The 23451-nt window shown below is 60.2% G+C and overlaps 2 long non-coding RNA genes across 2 annotated transcripts; one reads left to right on the plus strand and one right to left on the minus strand.

Annotated features, from left to right (window-relative positions):
* Window positions 1-5892: 5892 nt before the first annotated feature.
* Window positions 5893-10055, minus strand: LOC139082414 (uncharacterized). The gene is made up of 2 exons (XR_011538387.1): window positions 9844-10055; window positions 5893-6094 (listed from the first exon to the last, which is right to left on the minus strand). It is a non-coding gene; the product is annotated as an uncharacterized lncRNA (long non-coding RNA).
* Window positions 10056-19753: 9698 nt separating this feature from the next.
* On the plus strand, window positions 19754-22598 carry LOC103557000 (uncharacterized). Its single transcript, XR_011538388.1, has 2 exons — window positions 19754-20980; window positions 21536-22598. It is a non-coding gene; the product is annotated as an uncharacterized lncRNA (long non-coding RNA).
* Window positions 22599-23451: the final 853 nt, after the last annotated feature.

A 23451-nucleotide genomic window follows, 5' to 3' on the forward strand; every position in this document is an offset into this window, starting at 1 on the left:
TAGCCCTAAGTCCTCCCTCGGTGGGCACCCCTGGGACATGCGCAGCCCAGCGTCACCCACCCTCAGCCTCACCCACCACCTGGTCCCCTCGCCCACCTTCCCTGCCGCTGGCCCGATCTCCCTCCAGCCTCTGAGCCCCCGGCTGACCGCGCCCTCACTGCGGCCCTGGGCTCCTTGCGGTGTTTCAGCAGAGTGCTCTGCCCGCCCTGTCTGCACCCCGGGCGGCAGGCCTCTGCGCTCTTCCTGCTGGGAGGTGGCCAAGGGGGTGTCCCTGAGCTGGTCCCTGCACAGAGGCCAGGCCGTGCTCAGCTCAGTGTGTTGGGTGGAGCTTGGGCCCAGGAGTGAGAAGGGGACACTGGCCCTGGAGTCCTGGCGCCCAGTGCAGGGAGGTCAGTGTTGAGCGAGGGGTGAGTGTGCCTGGGCTGGGTCTCTGTGTCCTATCTGCAGAATGGATCTGCTAATGTGGGGAGGACGTGAGGATGAGCTGCCATGCCTCTCACTCGCAGCAAGAAGTGAAAGTGGCCGGCAGGTCTCTAGCAGCTCCTGGGCCTCTGGTGTTGGGGGTCCCGGTCACAAGATATGGAGGTTGGCCTTAGACTATAGCACCCGGCCCAGGCCTCGGGGGCCCAGGCGCAGCACACACCTGACGTGCTTGCTCTGCAGCCCTGCCCGGTGGGCTCCCTGCCTCTCCCTTCCCTCCTCGCCATTTGTTCTCTCACCCTGTCCTGCTCTGTCCTCGGAGGCCAGCTGCCTGTCCTTCAGCTGGATGCAGGGTCGTACCTTCCTTCCCGAAGCTTGGGGGCCCCGGCAGGGGCAGGCAGGGATGGGACGCTGGCAGGCCTAGCTGGAGGGCACTGGCTGCCCTTCTCCTGGCCACGAGGCTCAGCCTGGCTGTGGGTGCGGTCTCCACGCTCCAGGCTCCCTCCCTCTTGGCCATCCCGGGGAGCGACCCCTGGGGGTAGGCCCAGAACCATCCTCAGAGCCCAGTCTGGGCTCAACTGCCAACCAGGGAGGAGATGCAGCCCTCAGCTTGGCAGGCAGGCCACCCCTGGGGGACCTGGTGTGGCTCCAGCCGAGGCGCAGTCCCCAGAGGGATGGGGACAGGCGGAGCACCTGGGAGGCTGGGCGGGCACGTGCCCTCGTGCACACTCACATAGCTCCCGCTTCCACGCCCGTCCCACAGACCGCGTGACGGGGCGTCTCTTGGCAGTTCTGCCGGTGGGGTCTGGAGTCAGAATGGAGGGTTTGAAATCTCCCCTCCCCAGCTACTCAGTCCCCTCATCTGTGAAACGGCATGAAGACATTAGCTCAGAGGGCTGTTGGGAGGACTCAGAGTCGGGAGACCTGACGGGCTGTGAGTGGGGCCTGGCCCGCCAGAGGTGGCTGTTACTGTTCTGACGCATGGAGCCTCGCCCCCGGCTCGGAGCAGGCGGAGAGCGAGACTGGAGGGGCTGCTGCCGGCCCGGCACTCTCGCTGGGGAGGACATGAGGACAAATCAATGAGCCAGAGGATTCAGACCAGCTAGGCAGGTGCGAGGCCTCCCCGGGGCGAGCAGGAGGCAGCCACGGTTCCGCATTGGTTCAGCTGACAGCCAGCAAGGGCTCACCCCGAGGGGCTGGCCTGGAGAGCTGGGCACAGGGACACCCCCACCCCAGGGACAGGACCAGGCCTCAGGAAGGGCCGGCCCAGCTGGGCAGGGGCAGAGCACGCCTGTTCCTCCTAGCTGTGCCCATGGTGGTGGCTGGGCCGGGGTTGCACCCCAACAGTCGAGTTGGGATGAGGGCAGAATCTGCTTTTGTCAAATCTCCTGGATCCCGGGATAAGCCCCCTTACCAGTCGCACTGCCGCTGACGGGACGTGCGCTCTGCCACAGGTAAAACGCGTGCCTCCTCGGTTGGTGCCCTTGTACCCCCCAGTGGAGGATGAAGCTGAGGCCGTGTGTGGGCAAAGGGGCTTCCCCAAAACCACAGGAACCCCTTCGATGGTTTTAAGTCGTGGTTCGGGGCTGCAGGCCTGCTGGGTCCTGGACCACCTCTGCTCAGGCAGGCGCCCCTCCAGGTGGTGGACAGCTGGCAGCCCAGGCCCTGCGGTCACAGCCTCATGATGCCCAGAGAGGGGCCTCCTTCCTGGTCCCCAGGCTCACGGCCTCAGACCAGCCTGAGTTCGGGGACTGTCTGAGCCACCGAGTCATGGGCGTGGGACATGGGGGTGGGTGCTCCATGGGCTGGGCTGACCATGGCTTCCTCCTGAGCCCGCACGGGGTGGGGCAGCCCCACCCAGAACAAGTGGCAACATGTGGCCTGGGAGATGGGGTGCAGAGGACGGCCACGTCACTGCCCCAGACACCACTCACCCTTCTCCCTTTGTCCTGTGGTGACAGGATGTTTAGCTCAGGGCCACATTTCCTGGCGAGCAGTGGTCCTATGACTGGGTCTTGCTCAGAGGCATAGGACCCACTTCTGGTTATGCCCTGAAGGGAGGGGTGTGCCCTCCACTTCCCCACTGGCTGGAATGCAGAGGGGACAGCAGGGCTGGGCATCCCCTGGCAGCACAAGGCAAAGCCACAAGTTGGACATGACAGAGCAAGAGCAGGAGAAACCCGGGCCTGACATCCCAGCTGCGTCAGGATTCTGCAGCGACAGAGCCAATGTGTGTGTGCGTGTGTGTGTGACTGGTGTACACATACCTATGTGTGTATACATGAATATATAGAGAGAGATCTGTTATAAGGAATTGGCTCATGGGATTAGGAAGGCTGGCGAGCACAGAATCCGCAGGGTGGGCTGGCGGGACGAAGACCCGGGAATTCCAGTCTGAAGGGCGTCTGCAGGAGAATCCCTCTTGCGAGGGGAGGCTCGTCTTTTTCTTCTATTCAGGCCTTCAACTGATTGAATGAGGCCCACCCACATCAAGGAGGGCTTTACTCAATGTCCATCCATGTGGACGTTAATCTCATTCAAAAACACCGACCCGGGAAAACCCAGAATAACGTCTGACCGCCTGCGATCCAGCCAAGCTGACACACGAAATTCACCATCACACCAGCCCTGGGCCGACACGGAGGCCTCTCCTTCAGGGCAGCTGGGCCGCGTCCTCGGCTCCAGCGTGAGCCCACCGGGTCGCTGCGGTGCCACCTGGGAGACACCGATTTCTTGCTTCCCCAAAATGCTGTGTCAGAGCCAGGGCAGCCTGGAGCCGCCTATGATGGCTTGGGGGCCCCACTCCCCCGCCGGGACCCCCTCCTGGACAGAGGGCCAGTGTCCGCCTCCCTGCACCCCGAGCTGCCAAGCTGTCCAAGCTGGCCTGGCGTGCGGTGAGGCAGGCAGCACCCCCACCGGGCGCACAGCAGGCTCTGGGCTCCACGGGCTGGGCTCCCTTCCTAACTGGGCTCTGGCAACACTGCTGCTTCCCCCTCGGCCCCAGGGCTTCACTTGCCCCAGGGCCTTTGCCCCACCATGGGGTCCAGACCAAATCAAGGCTCCTGCTGTTCCCTGGGTGTCCCTGCCTCCCCCGTCTGTCCAGGGTGCAGGCCCTTGTCTCAGCCTGGCTGGCGGACCCTCCTGCCCTGGAGGAAGGGTCTTTCCCCAGAGGATCGCCCCTAAGTTCCTGTGCCCACTCCCCCAGAGCACAGGACACGTGCAAACCGAGGTGGCATGAAAGGCCCAGAGCCCAGCGCTCCAGGGGCGGCAGGTGGGCGTGGGTGGGGCTGCCACGTGGCACGGGGGCTCGAATGGCGTCCTGGAGTTGTGGCTGGCCGCCGGTCTCGCCTGACCCCTCTCTCGGTCCAGACGGTGGCCCACCCCAGGGGCTGACGAGACTGATGCTGGGCCTGAGCAGGACCCAGACCCACTTTTGGCACGAATGTCACCACCTCTCTGGGCCTCAGTTTCCGCATCTGTAAAATGGGAGCTGAGCATGACCAGGCCTGACGTGAGCCCGAGGGGAGAGATTGGGCGCACCGGCGCTCTGAAAGGCGGGCGGCTCCATGCACGCCAGAGGCGTCGACATCAACAGACCGCTGGCCTTGCACCAGCTCTGTGGGCTGCTCCCACGGGCGCTGGGGACTCCAGAGGTGTGGGCAGCCCGGGGAGGTTCTCGCTTCCAGAGGTCACCTCCTGAATCAAACGAGGAGTTCTGTTCCTGCTGTCCCATCAGAAAACCATCAAGGCCCCTCATGGCCCACAGTGGCATTTCTAAAATTCTTCGCCGAAGCCCAGCCCAAGAGATGCTCTGGGATCAGAATGTCTAACTCTCTGGGAAATGCTGCATTCCACATGTCCTCCTTAGAGCTACCCAGACATCAGCACATGAAAGGCTCTGATAAGTCCTGCAACTACAAAGCCCGTATAGTATGGAGTTGCCAAGTGTGCCCACACTTATTGGATGGCAGGACTTTTTTTGTGAATGTCTGTGGACAGCACACAGAATGAATGGCAAAAGATGCCACGTTGTGGCTCCTTCTGGGACAAGATGGGGCAAGTCACTGGAAAGGCCACTCTGCCTCACATCCTATTTGCATCTCCTTTCTTCGAGCCCCTCGCAGACTTGCCACTTAGAGGCACGACACAGCAGAGCCAAGCGACCTGACTCACCGCTTCCTGGTGAGTCACGGCCTTGGCAGTTTTGGCGGGCGGCGGCAGTTGGCAGACTGGGACTCCTCTCACCTTGCCCAACTCGGCTTCGTGTCTCCCGGTGAGGGCTGGTCTGGGTGAGGGAGAGAGCGTCTGGCCGGCAGTGGGATCGCAGGAGCCACCAGGGCGAGCTGAGTGGTGGCCCGGGTTGGGGTCAGCTTCAGGCGGGGCCCGGCCCCACTCTGCCCTTCTCGGGTCATGACCCCAGCCTGCAGGGTCCCGGCTTCCTCTTTGAATGGGGCTTTTAATTCTGTGTGGAAGGTCAATGGAGAAGACACCCCAGGCCTGGAGAGTTACTAGGGCTGTGAAAACGTGGGGTGGGGACGTCTGACAGCCTGAAAAGCGGCTTGAGTGGTTTTCACCCTGTGTGCGCTGCCTGTCCTCCACAGGCCCCCACTCCAGGGCAGGTGCAGGCAGACATGTTCCCAGATGGGTGTCTGGAAACTTCCCTAGGAGGGGGGCTGTGCAGGGGGAGACGAGGAAGAGGCCTCTGAGTGTAGAGGGGCATCTCGTCCACGGCAGGAGCGGGGAGGCCCATGCCTGCTGCCCAGAGGCGACAGGTGCCCCTTGGGGCCCGGGGATAGGCACAGCGGCACGTCCAGGTAGGGCCGCGGCCCTGGGGACCATCCCCACAGGAGACGGTTGGCCTCGGTAGGGCGGGCTGTTCCCGTAGCTGTGTGAGTCAGGTGCAGGCCCTTGACCTGGGCACCCACGATGGCCTCTCCACGCCCGGCTGGTGTGGTGGGGGGCCGGGGCACTGATGGGCTCGGCCTGCCTGGCACCAATTCCCCGTGTGTAGAGACTGCGCTCCATCTTGGGGTCCAGTACCAACGCATCCATCCAAGTGCTCCCTCGGGATTGCCCGGCAGCTGGGTGTCACGAAAGCTGGGCTTTTCCTGGTGACCAAGGGAGACGCAAGACCAAGCTCGCCAAGGAGGGAGCTGGGGGAGCCTGGCCTGGCGTGGTCAGGCCTGCTCTGGTCCCTGCCACCCAAAGCCACTCAGGGAGGAACGGTCTCCCCAGAAACCCGCACAGGACAGTCAGCGCAGCGTGGGAACGTGTCGGGGCCGAGGCCAGGCACCCTTCTCTCAGGGCTCCATCGACGGCCCGGCCTCTCCCCGATGGGAGTGGAGGCAGCCAGGAGTACGGGTGACAGTGACACCACTGATTAGGTTAAACTCAGTGCAACAAATACAGAGTGGGGTGCATTCCTGGGGAGCCCCGCCCTTGGGGAGCCCACGGTCCTGAGTCAACACAACCTGCTGTTACAAGCACAGTTTAATTTCTATAATCTCCACCCCCTTGAGCCCAGGCTGGGTGACAGCCGCGGCCACAAAACACGGCAGAAGCGTGTCAGGAGAAGCACGCAGCTTCCCCCTGGCTGTCTTGGGAAGCCAGGACCCCCAGGCCCAGCCCCGTCTCTGGTCCAGTCCTGCAGGGCCGCATCCTTCAAGGGTCTTTCCTCCAAAAAAAAAAAAAAAAATTAAAAATGACACTTTACAGTTGCACTGGTATAAAGACAAATAGGCTAATATATATTAACACTTTCTTTGATCTAAAGTTTCATTTTTTTCTTCTGATTTTAAAGGAAATGACAACATTTTTGTGTCCCTTGCAGGTCTCCCAGCCCAGGCACCGTTCCCGCTGTGCCTCCTGGAGTGGTTGGCCACAGCCCAGCCCTGGGCCTGGAGGGTCAGCCAGGGGGCGACCCCAGAGACTGAAGGTCCTCCCACAGGAGGGTCCTAGGGCCAGAAAGAGCCACTTTGCGTCCAGTGACCTCCTGTGCCAGCCGGCAGGGGGCCTCCTAGCCTCCCCCATCAGGCATGGGTGGCTGAGGCCGGGCGCTGCAGCCGGGACACCAGGTGGCCCAGGGTGGGCGTGGGGGCCTGCCCGAAACAGCTGTCCGGGCTTGGCACAAAGGGGTGTCAGAAACTGCCCTCCCCGTTAGGGCCCTTTCCTCCACGCTGGGGGCCGAGAGGAGCAGAGACATGAAGTGGGAGGTCAATCAGATCCTTCTGCCAGTGGCCACCAGGAGCTGGGGGTCCCAGGGGCAGGGAGGGGGGAGCCAGGGCATGTGGGACGGGCACCCCAGGCCCCTAAGGTGGGGGAGGGAGCTGGCCTGTTTGTGGGAGGGGTCCCAGGGTCTGGAGAGGAGGCAGGGGCTGGAGCCTTGCGGGGCTCTGGGTGGCGGGTGTGCAAGGCCCTGCAGGCGTTGTGGAGAGGAGCCTCCGGGAGACTCCCCTCGCAGGGCCCCCTCCAGGCCTTTGCCCACGCTGTGCCTGCTGCCTGGGGCGCCCTCTCCCGTTCTTCCTCTCACCTCCACCTGGCTTTAAACCCCAACATGGGCATCGCCTCCTCCAGGCGCCTTGCCAACCCAGACTAGACCAGCCTGCCACCCGCCCGGCCTTTCATTCAGGGGTCCGCTCCACGTCTGTGTGCCCACTACAGCACACATCTTCCATGTCTGTGTCTGTCTCCAGCTGGCTGCAGGTCCCAGGCCTCAGGGCCCCTGATGAGGACACAGCATACGGTGGGCATCCCACCCGCGTGTGCTGCCCTGTCCACCTGGCGCTGTCTCTCCCAGTGACAGCCCTGCTGTCCTTGAGACCAATGAAGACAGCTCCAGTCCCTCCTCCTGGAAGGTGCCTGCCACACGCCTCTTCTGGTTCCTGGCCCCTCGGGTGGGGTTAGGGGGTGCTTGTCTCCACCCACAGGGGGCAGGGAGCATATGTCCTCAGGGCCTTGAGAGGTCCTGGCACAGGGAGGACAGAGGCCAGCACAGCGCTGACAAGTGCGCGTTCTGCCTGGAGGGACAAGCCCCTCGGCCCTGAGCTCCAGCTTCCTCATCTACAAGATGGGCGTGATTCCAATGCCTTCCCGCAGGCTGGTCCCAGCAGGGGTCTGATGAACAGCGCTGTGACTGGGCGCCCAGCCAATGAGGGCCCAGCTCTCAGGACACAACACCACAGCGGGCTGAGCTCGTGTTCCAGCATGTTCCACACAAAACGTGGCCCTGATCTGACCCTCCCACACATGGCAATAATAATTACTATTATCCAAATAAGGGCTGAGGGGCAGGTGGATTTAACTTAATCAGCTGCAAGGCTTTTGACAGACACAAAGGTGACCTTGTTGACTTGAGCTGGTTGTCAGGGGTCCAGATGGGCCAGGAAAGACAACCCAGCTCCCCCTGCCCTGCACAGGTGCCCCCAGGTGTGTCTTGCTCTCGTCCTGGGTAACCCAGCCAGCACCCTGGACACTGGGCGGGGATTAAAGATGGCAGTGCAGAGGCCTGTGGGGCCCTGCGCCCTGGAACGTGCCCCGCCCCCAACCCCCTGTGCCTCTCCCACAGCCCCACCTGTTGCTGGCTGCACTCCCTGCACCAGCCAGGCTGTGGCTCTGCTCTTCAGAGGGCAGGGCACCTCTTCCCACCAGTCCTGGCTACAGGGGGCTCGGCTCCAAGCCTTTACAGGACCTGCCTCACCGGCCCAGAATCCACATGGAGGCCTCTGCCTGGCACCCAGGAGCTGCATCCCGATGCGACCCTGGCACTCACTGCAGGGACACCTGGGAGCTCAGGCCTCACCCACTTTGGGTCTCTTCCTGCTGCCACTCCGTTTTCTACCTGAAATAGCTCCCACCCAGCCCCCTCGTGCCTCACGCTGCACCACCAGGCCATCCCGCGTTTGTCCAGCCGCAGGACCACTGCAGGCCCCTGCCAGCGTGCAGCCCCTGCCTGCGCCCAGGCTCAGGGTGAGCCAACAGGACCCAGGGGGCAGGTGGCTTTGACCCCTTCTCACCACCCCATGTAAAGCTCGGGGACTCAAATGACGGAGGTCGGATCCCGCAGTCCGAAGGCCCTTCCCGGGGCGAGGACCGCCCCCGGCCCTTCCGCCCGGCGGGACCATCGGGCCGGGAACCAGCCGCACGAGCCAGGTGACCAGCAGACGGCCCCGGAGGGACACGCCTAGCCCGCGCGCTCCCGGCCCGGCGCCCGTCCAGCCAGGGCTGCCCAGGCCGCGGAGGGAGGGCTGCAGGGGACGTCCTGCCCCCGCCGCCGCCCACCTGCTGCAGAGCCCGGGCCCGGTCACCGCGGGTCCCCACTGCGGACACACGCGGCCGGTCCGGAGGGAGACGGGGCCAGCCACCGGCTCAGGGTCACAGGCGGGTCACAGGCAGGGCTCCAGCCGGACTCGGCGGGGGACGGCCCGGGGGTGGGGACCCCGAACGGCTGGGCCGCCAGCCCCCGGCAGAGGCCACCCTCCAGCCGGCTGGGTTCGCGGCCGCCGGCCTTTGCCGCCCGGAGCCCGACGTCGCGTGGGGAGCAGGCAGGCGCGCGCGGGGGCGGGGCTCCTGCAGGGGGCGTGGCCAGCACGGCGTACGCGCCTGGAGGCTCCGCCCACCCGCCGGCGCCGGCCTCTAATCCCCCCGCCGGCGCGGGGCCCCGCCCACTTATCAGTATAGGCCCGCCCACTCCGCAGAGCAGGCCCCGCCCCGTGCGCGCGGCGGCGGCGGGAGGGGGCCGGAGGGGGCCGGAGGGGGCCGGAGGGGGCCGGAGGGGGCCGGAGGGGGCCGGAGGGGGGCGGGGCGCCGGCCGCGCTCAGGCACCTTCCCGGCGTCGGCCCATGGGGCTCCGGCTGGGTGCGCGCGTGCGCCTGGCCCGCCGGGGCGGCTTCGGTCAGTGCGCTTGCCCGCCCGCGCGGCCCGACGCTTTTTCCCCAGCGTCGGTGCCCAGCGTTTTCGCCGCTGGGCCGGAGAGCGCGGCGGGCGGGGCGCTGAGGCGCGGGAACCCCCGGGCTCGCGACCCGGGTTGGGACTTGCGCCGTGCGCACGAGCCCCGGGACCAGCCCCGACCCCAGGAGACTCCTGCATCCCGGGATCCCCGAGCGCCGTCCGTACCTCGTGTGTCCCAGCACCCCCGCACCCCAGAACCCACCTGCAGCCCGGGGACCCCACGTGCACCACAGTACCCCACCTGCAGCCCGGGACCCCACCTGCACCACGGGACCCCATCTGCAGCCCGGGGACCCCACGTGCACCACAGTACCCCACCTGCAGCCCGGGACCCCACCTGCACCACGGGACCCCACCTGCAGCCCGGGACCCAGGTGCACTCCGGGCCCCCATGCACCTCAGTATGCCACGTGCACCCTGGGACCCCCGCGCACCCCAGTACTCCCGTGCAGCCACGTCCCCGCGCACCCCACGCACCCTCGGGGGGTGACGGCCGCGCTGCCGCTTGTTGCAGCGACTCTCCGTGTCGCCGTTGCGAGGTGTCGCGGTGCTGAGACCTGGGCTCAGGCGCTTGTCATTTTGTAGCGGAGAGAAGCAGGAAGATTGCCGCGATAAACTGCGCATTGAGGGCGCCCCAGAGGCGGACCCGGACGGCGCCAGTGCCTCCGAGGTGGATGCGGAAGCTTCTTTCTCTGCCTTGACCGGAGGGTGAGTCTCTAAGACTTCCTGTGAGCCGAGAGGCGCCTTAGGTGGATATAGTCTGTTCTATTTTATTTCTTAGTGCAGTCGCAGATCTGAAACATTACACAGTCTGTTAAACTGGCTTGAGCTTTTATTTTTATTTTTATTTTTTTGAGGAACATTAGCCCTGTGCTAACATCTGCTGCCAATCCTCCTCTTTTTGCTGAGGAAGACTGGCCCTGAGCTAACATCCGTGCCCATCTTCCTCTACTTTATATGTGGGACACCTACCACAGCATGGCTTTGCCCAGCGGTGCCATGACCACACCCAGGATCCGAACCAGCGAACCCCGGGCCACTGGATCGGAACTATGCACTTAACGGCTGCATCATCAGGCCGCCCTGGCTTGACTTTTAGATTTTATGGTGGGGTACCTCTACTTTGACTCTAAGCTTCCATAACTTTAAAATATGTATATCTTAACTCGAGCTTGACCTGTTACTTAGTTGAGTTCATGGTGATCTCAGCATGGAGCACTTTTGAAGATGGTTTAGTTTGATTTCAAGACTGTGCTTCAGTTTCACAATAATTAAGAACTTTAACTCGAGCATGTAGATTCCGCTTCTTCAAACAAGTCAGCTGTCCCCTCACTGTCTCGAGCGTGTCCCTGATCAGAGCAGGTCTGGGAAGGAGGGGTGCAGCCTCTCGCTCTGATGGCGGAAGGTGGGGAAGGTTTGTCTTGGTTTTGAAGTTCTTGAATATATCCCGAAATTGAAACTGAAATTGAAATTTTTTAGAAACAGGGGCTTTCCTTCAAATGGGCTGGTTCGCGCAGGAACTCAAGACAGAAATCCTTTCCGACAACTAGACAGTAACTCTGGCATTTTCTCCACTATGTATTTCCAGAGCAATGAGAACTGTTCATTTCAGTTTCTCTCCTCAGTTGTTTCCCAGGTCTGGCACCATTGTCCCCCTCTGGAGTCCCCTTTGTGCTGTGGGCTGTGGCAGTCCTGGTCCCCTCCCGAGGCTTAACACACGATTCCCTCACTCCCCTCGCTGCCCCGTCGACTTAGAACCTGGTTCTGGAGCTCTCTCCTCTGGTGCCCTCTGTGATGCCCCTCGAGGGCCACCCTGCTAGGGTGGCAGTGTCGATGGAGCCTTAGGTTTTCTTGGCTTACTCTGGATTTGGGGGCCACAGAAAGGAGAACAGTTCTCGTTGCTCTGGAAATATGTAGTAGAGAAAATGCCAGAGTTACTGTCTTTGCTTTTTTTTTTTTTGAGGAAGCTAAGCCCTGAGCTAACATCTGCCAATCCTCCTCTTTTTTTCTGAGGAAGACTGGCCCTGAGCTAACATACATGCCCATCTTCCTCTACTTTATATGTGGAACGCCTACCACAGCATAGCGTGCCACGTGGTGCCATGTCTGCACCTGGGATCCGAACTGGTGAACCCCGGGCTGCCGAAGCGAAACACGCAAACTTAACCGCTGCGCCACCGGGCCGGCCCATCACAAGCTACTTTTAACATTCACTGAAACAGAGCAGTAGTTTAGAAAGCCAATTTGTCGCATTAGAATAGAAATTGAAGTTTTCAAAGGTGACTTACAGTATTTTTATGGCAAAATCTAGAGGTAAACAAGAGTAGAGAGTTGGAAACCTGCGCGTCCCCACGCCTGGCCTTGCGAGCGGGCACGGTCAGCCCCCGCCCCTGGTTCCGTCCGTACCTTCCCCCACAGCCCTCTGGTGATAGTTTTGCAGCAAATTCTAGGCACTTCGCCTTTGTGGATATTTCCACGTGTATCTCTGAAAGACATCTTTTCACGCATCCCCTGGCCCTGGCATATTGGGCAACTTGCTAATTGGAGCAGAGCTGTGCTGTCCTATATGTACTCTAGTCACATGTGGCTTTTTCAATTGAGATTAAAGTTAATTAAAATTAAACAATTAACTCTGCTGTTTTTCATTGCACTAGACACATTTCAGGTGCTCGGCGTCTTTGTGAGGCTAGTGGCTACTACAGTGGACAGTGTCCATCATTGCACAAAGTTCTACGGGACGGTGCCAGGGGCTCGATCAGACTCACGCTGAGCAGACTGTTTTGTCATCCATTTGTCTGTTGACTGACATTTGGGTTGTTTCCACTTGTCAGCTGTTGTGAATAATGCTGCTGTAAACATTTGGCACGAGTGTTTGTGGACAAGTGTCTTCATTCCTCTTGGGCACATACCTAGGAGCGGAGTGGCTGGGTCACGTGGTCACTCTATGTTTGACCTTCTGAGGAGCCGCCAGACCGTCTCCCACAGCGGCTGCACCACTCGACATTCCCGCCAGCATGTGCGAAGGTTCTGATTCTGCACATCCTCGTTAACGCTTGTCACTGTCGGTCTTTTTTAGTAAAGCCATCCTCGTAGGGGTGAGGTGGTATCTCAGTGAGGCTTTTATTTGCATTTCTCTGACGGATAATGATGTTGAGTGTCTTTTCATGTGCTCATTGGCCATTTGTGTATCTTCTTTGGAGAAACTCCTGCTGAGGTCCTTTGCCCATTTTAAAATTGGATTACTTGTCTTTTTATTGTTGAGTTGTAATAATTCTTTATATATTCTGGATACTAGTCCCTAATCAGATATACGATTTGCAGAAAACTTTTTGCACTTGGTGGGTTGTCTTTTCACTTTCTTGATGGTGCCCTTTGAAGCACGAAACTTTTTATTTTGGTGAAGGCCAATTGATCTCTTTTTTCTTTTGTTGCCTGTGCTTTTGGTGTCCTATCTAAGAATCCTTGGCCGAATCTAAGGTCATGAAGATTGACATCTATGTTTTCTTCTAAGAGTGTTAGCTCTTAAACTTAGGTCTTTGATCCATTTTGAGTTAATTTTTGTGTGTGGTGTGAGGCAGGGGTCCAGCTTCATTCTTTGCATGTGGATGTCCAGTGTCACAGTGCCATCTGTTGACAAGACTGTTCCTTCCACACTGAATAGCCTTTGGCGCCCTTGTCAAAATTTACATTTTTAAAAACTAAGTCTTTGAAACCTAGCGTGTCTTTTACACTTTGAGCAAATCTCAATCTGGGTGCCAAATTTTCCTTACAGAAATATTTGATCTGAATTTAGATTTCATGAAATTTATAGTTGAAAAAGTAGATTCATATACTCAAATTACCAAAAAGTTTGCCAAAAACTGAATCGCGTCTCTGTATTCAAACTAAAATGTAAGATAATTAAATGTAGATAAAATTAGAAATCATTGGTACCTCTGTCACTCTAGCCATGTGCTGGGCTGGGTCATTCGTCCAGCCCTCCCCAAGCCCTGCCATGAACTGAGTGTCGAGTGAGGAGGTCATTGGGTCAGGAGGACCCAGCAAGTGCTGGGAGCTGGGAGCCTGGCGGGGCCACCAACCTCAGTCCCAAGGGCTGGAGGCGGAGGCAGGCCCGTCAGACAGGGAGCAGACGCTTGTCTCGGGGTCCGTGTCCACCGTGCGCCATCGCTCTGTCAGTGCAGACGTGGTGAGCGCTCCGTGCCCGGCAGTGCTTGGCCCCGCACCTTCTTGTGGATGTCCTCCCACCTCGCCCCATTCGGTGTGGCTGGCTCCGTCATTTCATGTTCCTTCCTCTGGCCTCGGATGCCCTCTTGCTTCTCCCAAAGGCGCCTGCTCTCTTACGGAGCCTCCTGGCTGCCGGGGCTGGGGCAGCTCTTCCGGCCTTGCCTGCGTGGCCCCTGGGGGACGTGGGCGAGTCCAGCTGTGGCAGGAAGGACCTGGACGCACATGAGGCTGGGTCCGGTTCCCACTGCCCCGCCCCCGCCCCACTAGGACAGTGAGTGCCGTGAGGACCGCGGCCGTGTCCTGAATCTCCTGGTATTTCCACAGTGAGCGCACCGAGTCCGCATGAAGTGCTGGCCCAGCCGCGGTTTGGACGCGGGAGCTGGAGCAGCGCCGTCCCGGGACCTTTCTGTGGAGACGGAGGGTCCCCACTGTCCAAGCGTGGCAGCTGCTCCCCACACGGGCTTGTTGAGCGTGAGACGTGGCCAGTGCCATGGGGGAACTCGCTTTGTATTTTATATAATTTAAGTTTAAATTTCAGTAGCCGCCTGTGGCTGCTGGCTGTCAGCGCAGAGGGAGAGGCACGTCTCCGGTGGTGCCGATAACCTGGATGTTGGGGTGATGGTCACCCCTCCCCTCCGTCACCCCTCCATAGCCACGCCCCCTCTCCTCCCGCCAAGCTCTTCTCCGTCTCCGTGATTTTGCCGCTTCAGGGATGATCTGTGAATGGAGTCGTGCAGGATGTACCCTTTTGGGACGGGCTCTTCCCTCAGCACGATGCCCTAGAGACGCGTCCAGGCAGCTGCGGGGTTCAGTGGCTGCTCCTCTCTGTTGCTGAGTGCCCCTGTGTGAGGGTGTCCCGTTCGCCACGGAGGTGTCATTGCGGTTCTGGTAAAGACCCCACCACGACTTCCGTGGGACCCGACGGGCTGATGCTGGAGCTCTCACCTGGGCTGCAGGTTCTCTGATTTGTTCGTTCCTTTGCTCTGCGAGTCTAGGCCGGGTGAGGTGCTGCCAGGGACGAGGAGACACATGCTGCCCGCCTCGAGGGGCTGGTGTTCTCGTGGGAGGACAGGCCCGGCCGGCCCTGGGACCACAGGCGTGATGGCTGAGGAAGGGGCGTGGGCTGGGGCCTCATCCAGCTGCGGGCGCAGCAGAGAGGGTGGGAGCTGTAGTGGGGGGGAAGGTCTTTCCGTAGCTGGGCAGGTGAAGGCCCTTGGGGGCCATAGGGAAGGAGCACCAGCGGGCAGGGCAGGCGGGCCCTGTGTCACACCACGCTCGGGTTCAGGGCTGCCCCAGAGAGTAGGGACAGATGGCCAGGAAAGGGCGTCAAGATCCGATTGTGCTTGACGAGGTCATTCAGTGAATGTGGGCGTGTGCTCCGTGGTGGAGCTGTTCCAGATGCCCGGGAGGGAGCGCAGGTCTCCGCGGGGAGGCAGGCGGTGCGCGGGGTCTCGGGCAGTTGCTGTGGTGCGCCAGGGGAAGAATCGAGCGGGGCGCGGGCGTTGAGAGTTGACACAGGGCGGCCAGGCTGGACCTCAGTGGAACTGACATGGTGGGTGGTGAGCCGGGTGGTCCCTGGGGAAGACCTCCCGGGGCGAGGACCCACTGGGTGGAGAGGGGGCTGGGGTGCCGGGCGTGGTGGGGGCCAGGTGAGCAGTGAGGAGGAGCGCCACTGGGAAGGGTCAGAGGCCCAGCCTGCCGCTGGCCCCAGTGGACGTGGCATAGGCCATCAGCACGCTGTGTGTCCTCCTGCGTGTCCAGCAGTGCAGGTGCTGGCGTGGGGTGGTGGAGAGCTTGGCTTTTAAAGACCCTTAGTGTAGAAACTGCTTTCTAGAGAGGACGCTTCACGTCCGTGAAATGTGCAGATTGGTGTGACGTTCAGTCGGTCGAGTTTCGCCAGTTGTGTTCACTGGTGACCTTGTCGCTGCCACTGAAAGCAGGCCGTGAACGTCTCCTCGTCCCAGGGTGTCCCCTGTGGCCCCACGTTTGCCCGTCCAGGAGTGATAGATGCACAGTTGTGCAGGGAGCACCTTTGGAGTCTGGTTTCTTTCACTCAGCGGGAGCACTCTGGGATCTTTCAGTGTTAGTGGTGTGTCCGTAGTCTGTTCCTTACTCTGTTGGATGGTATTTGTTTTCCTGTTGATGGACACTTGGGTTCTTTCCCGTTTTCAGCTGTTAAGAGAGATGCTGCTGAATGTTGGCTCAGGGACAATCTTCCTCACCAAAAAAAAAGGATGCTGCTGCTGAGCACGTTTGTGTGTAGGTCTTTTGTGGCCATCTGTTCCCACTTCTCTTGAGTGGAATGGATGCCCACAGGTGTCCACTGGTGGCTCCCCTGGCCTGCACCTTTTCCTGGCTATTTGGTTGGGTGTGGTGGTGGCTCCTTGCGGCTCTGACCTCATTTCCCTGGTGACCAATGAGATTGACATCTTTTGCTCTACTAATTGGCCATTTCTATGTCCTTTTGATGAATGACTTCAAGTCTTTTGCTCATTTTTCTTTTGAGTGGTATGGCTTTTTCTTATTGATTTGTAGGAACTCTTTATATATTCCAGCTATGAATGTTTTCTTGGATATGTGTTTTGCAAATATTTTTTCTTCTCCTGTGGTTTGCCTTGTCACTCTCTTAATGGTGTCTTACAGTGACAGAAATTCTAAATTTCAATGTCGACAAACGTATCAGTGTAACTCAGTGCTTTTTTGTCCCATTTAAGAAATCTTTAGGGGCCAGCCCCATGGCCTAGTTGTTAAGTTCGTCCCACTCTGCTTTGCTAGCCTGGGTTCATAGGTTCGGATCCTGGGTGCGGACCTATACCTCTCGACAGGCATGCTGCGGCTGCAACCCGCATACAAAGTTGAGGAAGATTGTCACAGATGTTAGCTCAGGCCGAATCTTCCTCTCCAAAAAAAGAAAGAAAGAAATCTTTGCTAGCCTGAGTCTTGCAGAGATTCTCCTGTGTTTTCTTCTAGAAGAATCACTGTTTTGCCTTTAGCACGAAGACCGCACTCTTCAAAGCTGAGTTTTGTGTGTGGGACGAGGTGGGCTGGAGACTGGATTTTCCTTTTCCCTTTGCATGGATGTGCGGTTGACCCAGTGCTGTTTCTGGAAACGACCGTCCTTTCTCCATCATTGATCTTGTGGGTTTCCTGCATTCTCATGAAACCCAGCAGCAACCCTGCATGAGCGTCCCACTGTCACTCCTGATCTAGGCGGGGCTGGCCCTGGGCACAGGATGCTCACAGGGCTTGCCCAGCCCCAGCCCCACTGCTCAGCCATGCCTTGCAAGGGTTGTTGCCCGGTTCTGTGGTGGAGGAGGCGATGAGACCGAGTCCCCGCGAGTGTGGTGGGGCCAGGCCTGCCTCGCGGGAGCCTGTGGCCTCAGCCCGCTGTGGTGCGCCCCATGGGTGCTCAGAGGCCGTCTCCTCATCCGGGCTCCTGGCACGGGCTCCGTCCATGGAGCCAGCGTTCCTCAGCCGCCCCACCTGCACTCACACTCAGCTGGACCTGGGCCCGGGTGGAGCCATTGGTGCTGGAGGGCGAGCCCTTTCTGGCTGGGTGCCCGCCTGGCATGTGGCAGAGTGCCATCCAGGCTTCCTGCCGCCCGCTGGGGACGGTGCCCAGGAGGATGGGATGGGCTGTGCTTGAAGAGAACCTGGGCCCCTGTGCTGCGAGGGGTGAGGGGAAGTGGCGCTGACCGGGCCTGGGGGCGGCTGCCCATGGCTGGGGATCTGCAGCAACAAGGGGAGTGTCCAGAGCTGCGGCAGTGATCCCCACGGCCACGTGAAGCATGTGACAGATGGCTCGTGCATTTGCCGTGGGTTTTCTGGTTGTTACAGAGCTGCTGTCTCATCTGTTCCATCTGACCCGGGTCTCAGGCTTGGAGAACCTGATGGTCACCCAGTTCTCACACCTGCGCTGGGCTCCCGTCTTCCTGGGGACGCAGGACTCATGGCCCCGGGAAGCTGTCCGTCTTTGCACAGTCAGACCGTTGATGGGCATCTTTCTTCTGGGTCACAAACCCAACTTTTAACTTATTCCCTTTATGAGAAGCAACAAAGGGTTTCCTTTTTTAACTCCTGAGGTTGGAAATCATGTACAGCAACCCTTAGGAAGCAGGCGTAACTGAGAGGTTCTGTGGTGTGGTCAGGAAAGCTCCAGAACTGAGAGGCAGAGAGAGTCAAGCAGCCGCTGCGCCCAAATCTCATGCCTGGGCCCCGTGAGAGGGTCCTGTGTCCTCCCAGTGTCAGGGGGCTCGCCTGGGTGCCCAGCCTGATGGTGACGGCTGCACGACCCTGGCAGGACACGCCCCGCCTGTGTGCAGCCCCTGGTTCTGGTGGGCTCAGACCCCCAGTGCGCCACGCCCCTGAGCCTGGGCCGGGAGAGCGTGTGAAAGCAGACAGACAGATAGACACAATGAGTCGGAGCCGACTGCGGCTCGCCAAGGAGTCCCTTGGCCTTTGAGGGGCAGCGCGAGCCAAGAGAAAACCTTCTGTGGCTCCAGCTGGAGGGCAGCGCCTTCCTGCAGGCCCCTTGCTGCCGTGCCCTGCGGCTGTCCTGCCCTGTGGAGGAAGTCCCCGCGGCTGCTCCTGGACCAGGGCGCCCTCGGGGAGCCTGGCTTCGGGGCGGGTCCGTGTGGAAGCTGCCGAGGGTGAGAAGGGCTCCGGGGGAGTGGCTGCGTCGGGGGGTCATAGAAAAGGAGCAGAAGTGGACACACTCACGGCTTTTTGTTTCCTTCTTGCAATTGAATATTGTTAGGCTTTTAAGAATCTTGATTAAGAAAAAGTGTATTATGGGGGTCAATGCTTTTCTTTCTGATCACCGAGAAAGACAGCTGGGAAACAGAACTCGTTGTGGGATAAACGCAGGAGCATTTGTTGACCCAGCGCCATCTCCTCATCCTCGCGTGAGTCCTAGGCCCTGAGACCTCTCTTTCTTGTCACTTGCAGTATTCTGCCCAGAAACTGAGAAGCTGGGGCCATTTGATCCCTTTTGAGACCAACGGTAAGTGTTTAAAAGCCGGGCAGGTCTTCCTGGACTGCCCTGGCCACGGACTGCGAGCAGGGCTGAGCCGTGCTCCGGGCGGGAGGGGTGTGGGCAGCTCACCTTAAACAGGAGACGGGCTTTCGGAGCAAAAGTCCATGTACAGCGTGTCTTACGCGGAAGGTGGAAGGTCACGTGGCCATCCTCCCTCTGCTGGTCTGCGGGCCCGCCCAGCCAGGCCGCTCCCTCCCTGCGGCGATGGGCCTGGGGCTGCCTCACCCTTTCTGGAGAGGCACCTGGCAGTACAGAGATAGGATGCCCGCCCGTGGGATCCTGCGGCCCCTGGAGAAAGAACAGGATCGGGCAGGCGGCGCATGTGACATTTGCGCAGCTCCGGTGGTGCACACTGGGCCAGTGGTGTGCGGCGGGGGACATCCACGCCCTGGAGCCAGTGGGTCTGCTGGCTCACCCTCCCTCCAGCGCGTGTCCCCCGCACGTGCGCCCTGCAGTCTGAGCGGGAGCAGGCCCCGAGCGTGAGTGTGTGCAACAGTGTGAATGTGTGCATGTGAGTGTATGAGTGTGTGTGAGTGTGAGGGACTGTGTCAACGTGTGTGTGCGAGTGTGGTGTGCGCAAGTGTGAGAAGCTCGCTGGCAGTGGTGCTCCTGACAGCCTTGGCTTGTTTGTCAGTGGTCACCGTGAACTGTGTCTGTTGTGTGACTTTCGGGGTTGGACAGACCCAAGTCGAGTCCCAGGTCCTGCCTCCCCAGCCGTGGTCTCTGCGGTTGCGTGGCGGCCCTCAGCAGCTGTTGGCAGTGCTACCGTGTCGAGCGGCTCTCCCGACTGCCGGACTGCAGGGCTTTACCAGGTTCTCTCATGAACAGATGGAAGTAGGAAGTGTGGGCCCCACACCTGGCCTTCGATGCTCTGTCCTCACCTGGAGTCCATCCTGCACACGGGCTGGGCCTCAGTCACTTCCTGCAGGGCCCATGGGCTCAGCCCTGCTGTCCTCTCTGACGTGCCCCCTGCCACTCTCCCTCAGCCCCCCCAGTGCCACCCCAGGGCCTTTGCTCCTGTCTTTTCCCAGAGCGGGGCCTGGCCTCCTCCCTTGGGCCTGCGGCCTCGCACCCGGGTCCCTCAGCTGGTGGTGACTGCGGAACAGCTGGGGTGGCAGGGCTGTGGCCGCCCTCTGGGCCGGGTCAGCGGGAGTACTGGCTTCACGGCGGCCCTGACTCCATGGGAGGAGACCAAGGAGACCCCATCACCTGGTCTGCCCCCGACGGTGGTCAGGAAAGAGCGTGGCCTGCGATGGCGGCCCTGATGGGTGCTTGCCAGGTCTGGGCGCCCAGGGGTTTGTGGAGGAAGCGAGGCTGAGGAGGGGTGCGGGTGGGCTCCTGGCGGTTCTGGAGTTTGTGTGGAGTTGCTGGCGCTGGGTCCCTGAAGACCCTGGCCCGGGGCAGTGACCTGCTCTCCGGGTGTCGGAGGGAGGGAGGTCGGGGGAGCCCCCATGCCGCACTGGCACCGCGTGCTGTGTGCGTGTCAACCGTTTGTGGAGTGCTGCTGACCCTGCGCGCTCGGGTCTCCTGTGACCCTCACAGCACCTGCTCGATGGTGAGGAAGCTCATGGTGTCCCAGTGTGCAGTCCCCGCCCCCCGTGCGGGCTGTGGGCTGAGACCTGAGGGGCGGGGGAGGCGAGCGCAGGCCTGGGGAGAGGAGGGCTCTGCTTGGCGCACCGTGAAGTGCCATCGGTCTTTGCCCACGTCCCTGAAGCAGACCCGGCGGCCGTTGAAGGGGCGGCTGTGTGGGACCTTGCCAGTGGGCTGCGCCTACAGGACCACTTGGCCACGAGCGGAGGACAGGCTGTGGGTGTCACGGAACAGGTGTGTTCTTGAAGCGGAATCAGGAGCAGCTCTGGTTGTTTTCAGGGAGCACTGGGGTGTCAACGCCTCCTTGGGACAGGCGTCTCCTTCCAGGAGACGTGAGGATGGCGCCAGGGCGGAGCTGCCAGGGAGGAGGCGGGGCTGGCGCTGACTGCGTCTGCACGTCTGCACTGTGGTGCTGGGTCCCACAGACGGGGAGCCCCCGTCTGTGATGGCATGGGGAAGAACTGGCCGTGGGGGATGGAGAGAGGCAGCGGTGGCCCATCTAGAGCGCCAGGTCTCAGCAGGGGAGTGCCTGAGCCGGCCACTCGAGGCCACTCCCAGCGGCACAGGCTCTGGCGTGGTGTGTGTGTGGGCAGCGGAGGGCTCGGCCTGGCTGGGAGATGCCCACCTGGCACCGAGGGGGGTGGCAGCTCGGAGGAGGCTGTGTGTGGAGTGTCTGTCTTGGGTATTTTAAGAGAGGAAAGACTTCTGCGTGTTTATATTGAAGGAGAAGAACCATTGGAAGAGGAAGGCTGTGCAGACAGGAAGGTGGGGAGCTGGGTGAGGGGGGGCCCCAGCACAGGGGAGGACGGGGATGTGGGGGACTCGCCTGGCGTGAGCCGCAGGGGTCTGATGGGGTTCACCTGAGGGCTGTGGAGGCAGCCGTGGGGTCGTCTGCCCGGCGGGACCCTGGGTGGGGGCTGCTGTTGGAAGTGGACCTGAGGTCCTCCCGGCCAGTCCTGTCCCGAGTGTGGGTCGGGCTTGTGGACACAGCTCCACACTCAAGCTCTCAGGCATCCTGGGGCTGGGTCACGTGTCAGACACCTGCGACCCTGGTGTGTTGGGTCTGAGTGGGGCCAGGACATGAGTCCCCCTGGGCATCTGCCGGGCAGTGCCGTGGACAGCCGCAGGCCTTGTTGGCCACCTGGTGGCAGGGGGGTGGGTGTGCAGGGCTCTGAGGAGATAGCCCCCGAGGGAGGGCGTGTGGCTGATGCCCAGGGGACAAGCATGCTCTGTGAACTTGGGGATCCCTCTCAGGGTTGGCGTACCCCACCTCCCATGTAACCCTGGACCTGCCTCAAGTCGGTATCTTCTCTGTTGCAGACTTTAAAAAATTCAAAAAGCCTTAGCTCCCTTGATTATGAAGATGAGGATGAGGATGACACCCGAGTGAAGATGACCATGTCTTCCCCATATGACCCACACAGCCTCACACGCATCGTCACGCTCGGCTCCAGCCCATGGGCCCTGTGGAAGTGGGCGGCTGCTAAGGGCAAGGGCGAGAGAGGCAAGGACCCCAGTGACCGGGACATTGCCAGGGAGGAGGGCGTCTTCCCTCTGGGCTGCAGCGAGCTGGACCTGGAGCCGATCGAGAAGAACTGACTATCATGGTGGGAGGAGCCAAGGGCAGGCTGTGGCCTCTGGTCTGCGCGCCCTGTTCCCACGGAAACTGGTTATGTGTTGCTTTGAACATCAGATGTAATTTTTTTTTTTAAAAGATTTTATTTTTTCCTTTTTCTCCCCAAAGCCCCCCGGTACATAGTTGTATATTCTTTGTTGTGGGTCCTTCTAGTTGTGGCATGTGGGATGCTGCCTCAGCGTAGTTTGATGAGCAGTGCCATGTCCGCGCCCAGGATTCAAACCAACGAAACACTGGGCCACCTGCAGCGGAGTGCGCGAACTTAACCACTCGGCCGCGGGGCCAGCCATCAGATGTAATTTTGATTCAATCTTTCCTCAGGAAGAATTTCACGTTTGCGGCTTTGATAGTTCTGGAGCAAGCTTCTCTGTTTTGAAATGAGCTTTCAGAAAGGCGTTCTATGAACTGGAATCTATATACAGATCCCAGGCTGGGTTTGCGTCCCTTTTGTAAAACACCTGCCGGGCAGGGCGCCTGGCTGCTTGGAAACCTCGGGCGCTGGCGGTCCGGGCCCCTGGGGGACTTTGTCATCCTGTGCGCTGACCCACCAGCCCGCCGCCTCCAGGTTTATGCCTGCTGTTTGGAGCAGGGCCGAGCCATGGGGCTGCGGCAGGCGGTCGCTGCTCCCTCTGCCAAGGACGGTGCATGGGGCCTGGAGCTCCCGGCTGGGCTGTGAGGACGGCGGCTCTGGAGGGCGCTCCTGGCAGCGCCTGGTCTGTGACTTCAGTAAAAGGCATTTGCTCTGCACGTGTGACTTCTGCTTCTTGATTTTCATTTCCGGGTTTAAATAGAGTCTGAGGACACAGCATGGGATGTCCTATGTTTTTCTTTTTTAAAACATTGGCACCTGAGCCAACATCTGTTACCAATCTTTTTTTCCCTTCTTCTCCCGAAAGCCCCCCAATACATAGCTGTGTATTCTAATTGTAAGTCCTTCTGGTTCTGCCATGTGGGACGCCGCATCAGCATGGACTGATGAGCGGTGCTGGGTCCAGCCCAGGATCTGAGCAGGTGAAACCCTGGGCTGCTGAAGCGGAGCGCGTGGACTTAACCACTCGGCCATGGTGGTTTTATTCCTAATTTAATAAAATCACAGGGATTCCCACAGGAGACGTTGACCTGAGGAACTTTGGGGCAGAAGAGGGAGTTTGTGACAGCGAAAGAAAACATTAATAATCTTTGGAGAAATTTTCTTAATTGTTTTTCCTGACAAAATTTGTGTAGGTCGCTGTCATTTATGGAAACCACTTTCAAAACTGGTTTCTGCTGTAGATCAAGGTGGGCAAAGGTGGGAAGTGGCTGGGCCAGAGCAGCCGTCCGCCGCTGGGTGGTCCCCTCCTCCAGCAGGCTACCCCTCACAGCCTGACCTCGTGCCAGCAGCCCTGGTCCGACACTTCGACTTTCAGAGTCTGAAGTGGCCATGCGAGTGTGTTTTCAGGTTAAAGGATTCTTTTTCCCTTGATGTCTAGGCTGCAGTCTGAGGCCTGACACTTCCCGAGGTGCTGGTCAGTCTCGTTCCCTCACCGACTGGACTCCTGAGGAGACAGGCCGTCGATGGGTGTCTGTGTGGAGGGGCAGCCGGTTCAGCAGGCAGATGCCA

The sequence above is a fragment of the Equus przewalskii genome, chromosome 3 (genome assembly GCF_037783145.1).
Source record: "Equus przewalskii isolate Varuska chromosome 3, EquPr2, whole genome shotgun sequence".
NCBI classification, from domain to species: Eukaryota; Metazoa; Chordata; class Mammalia; order Perissodactyla; family Equidae; genus Equus; species Equus przewalskii.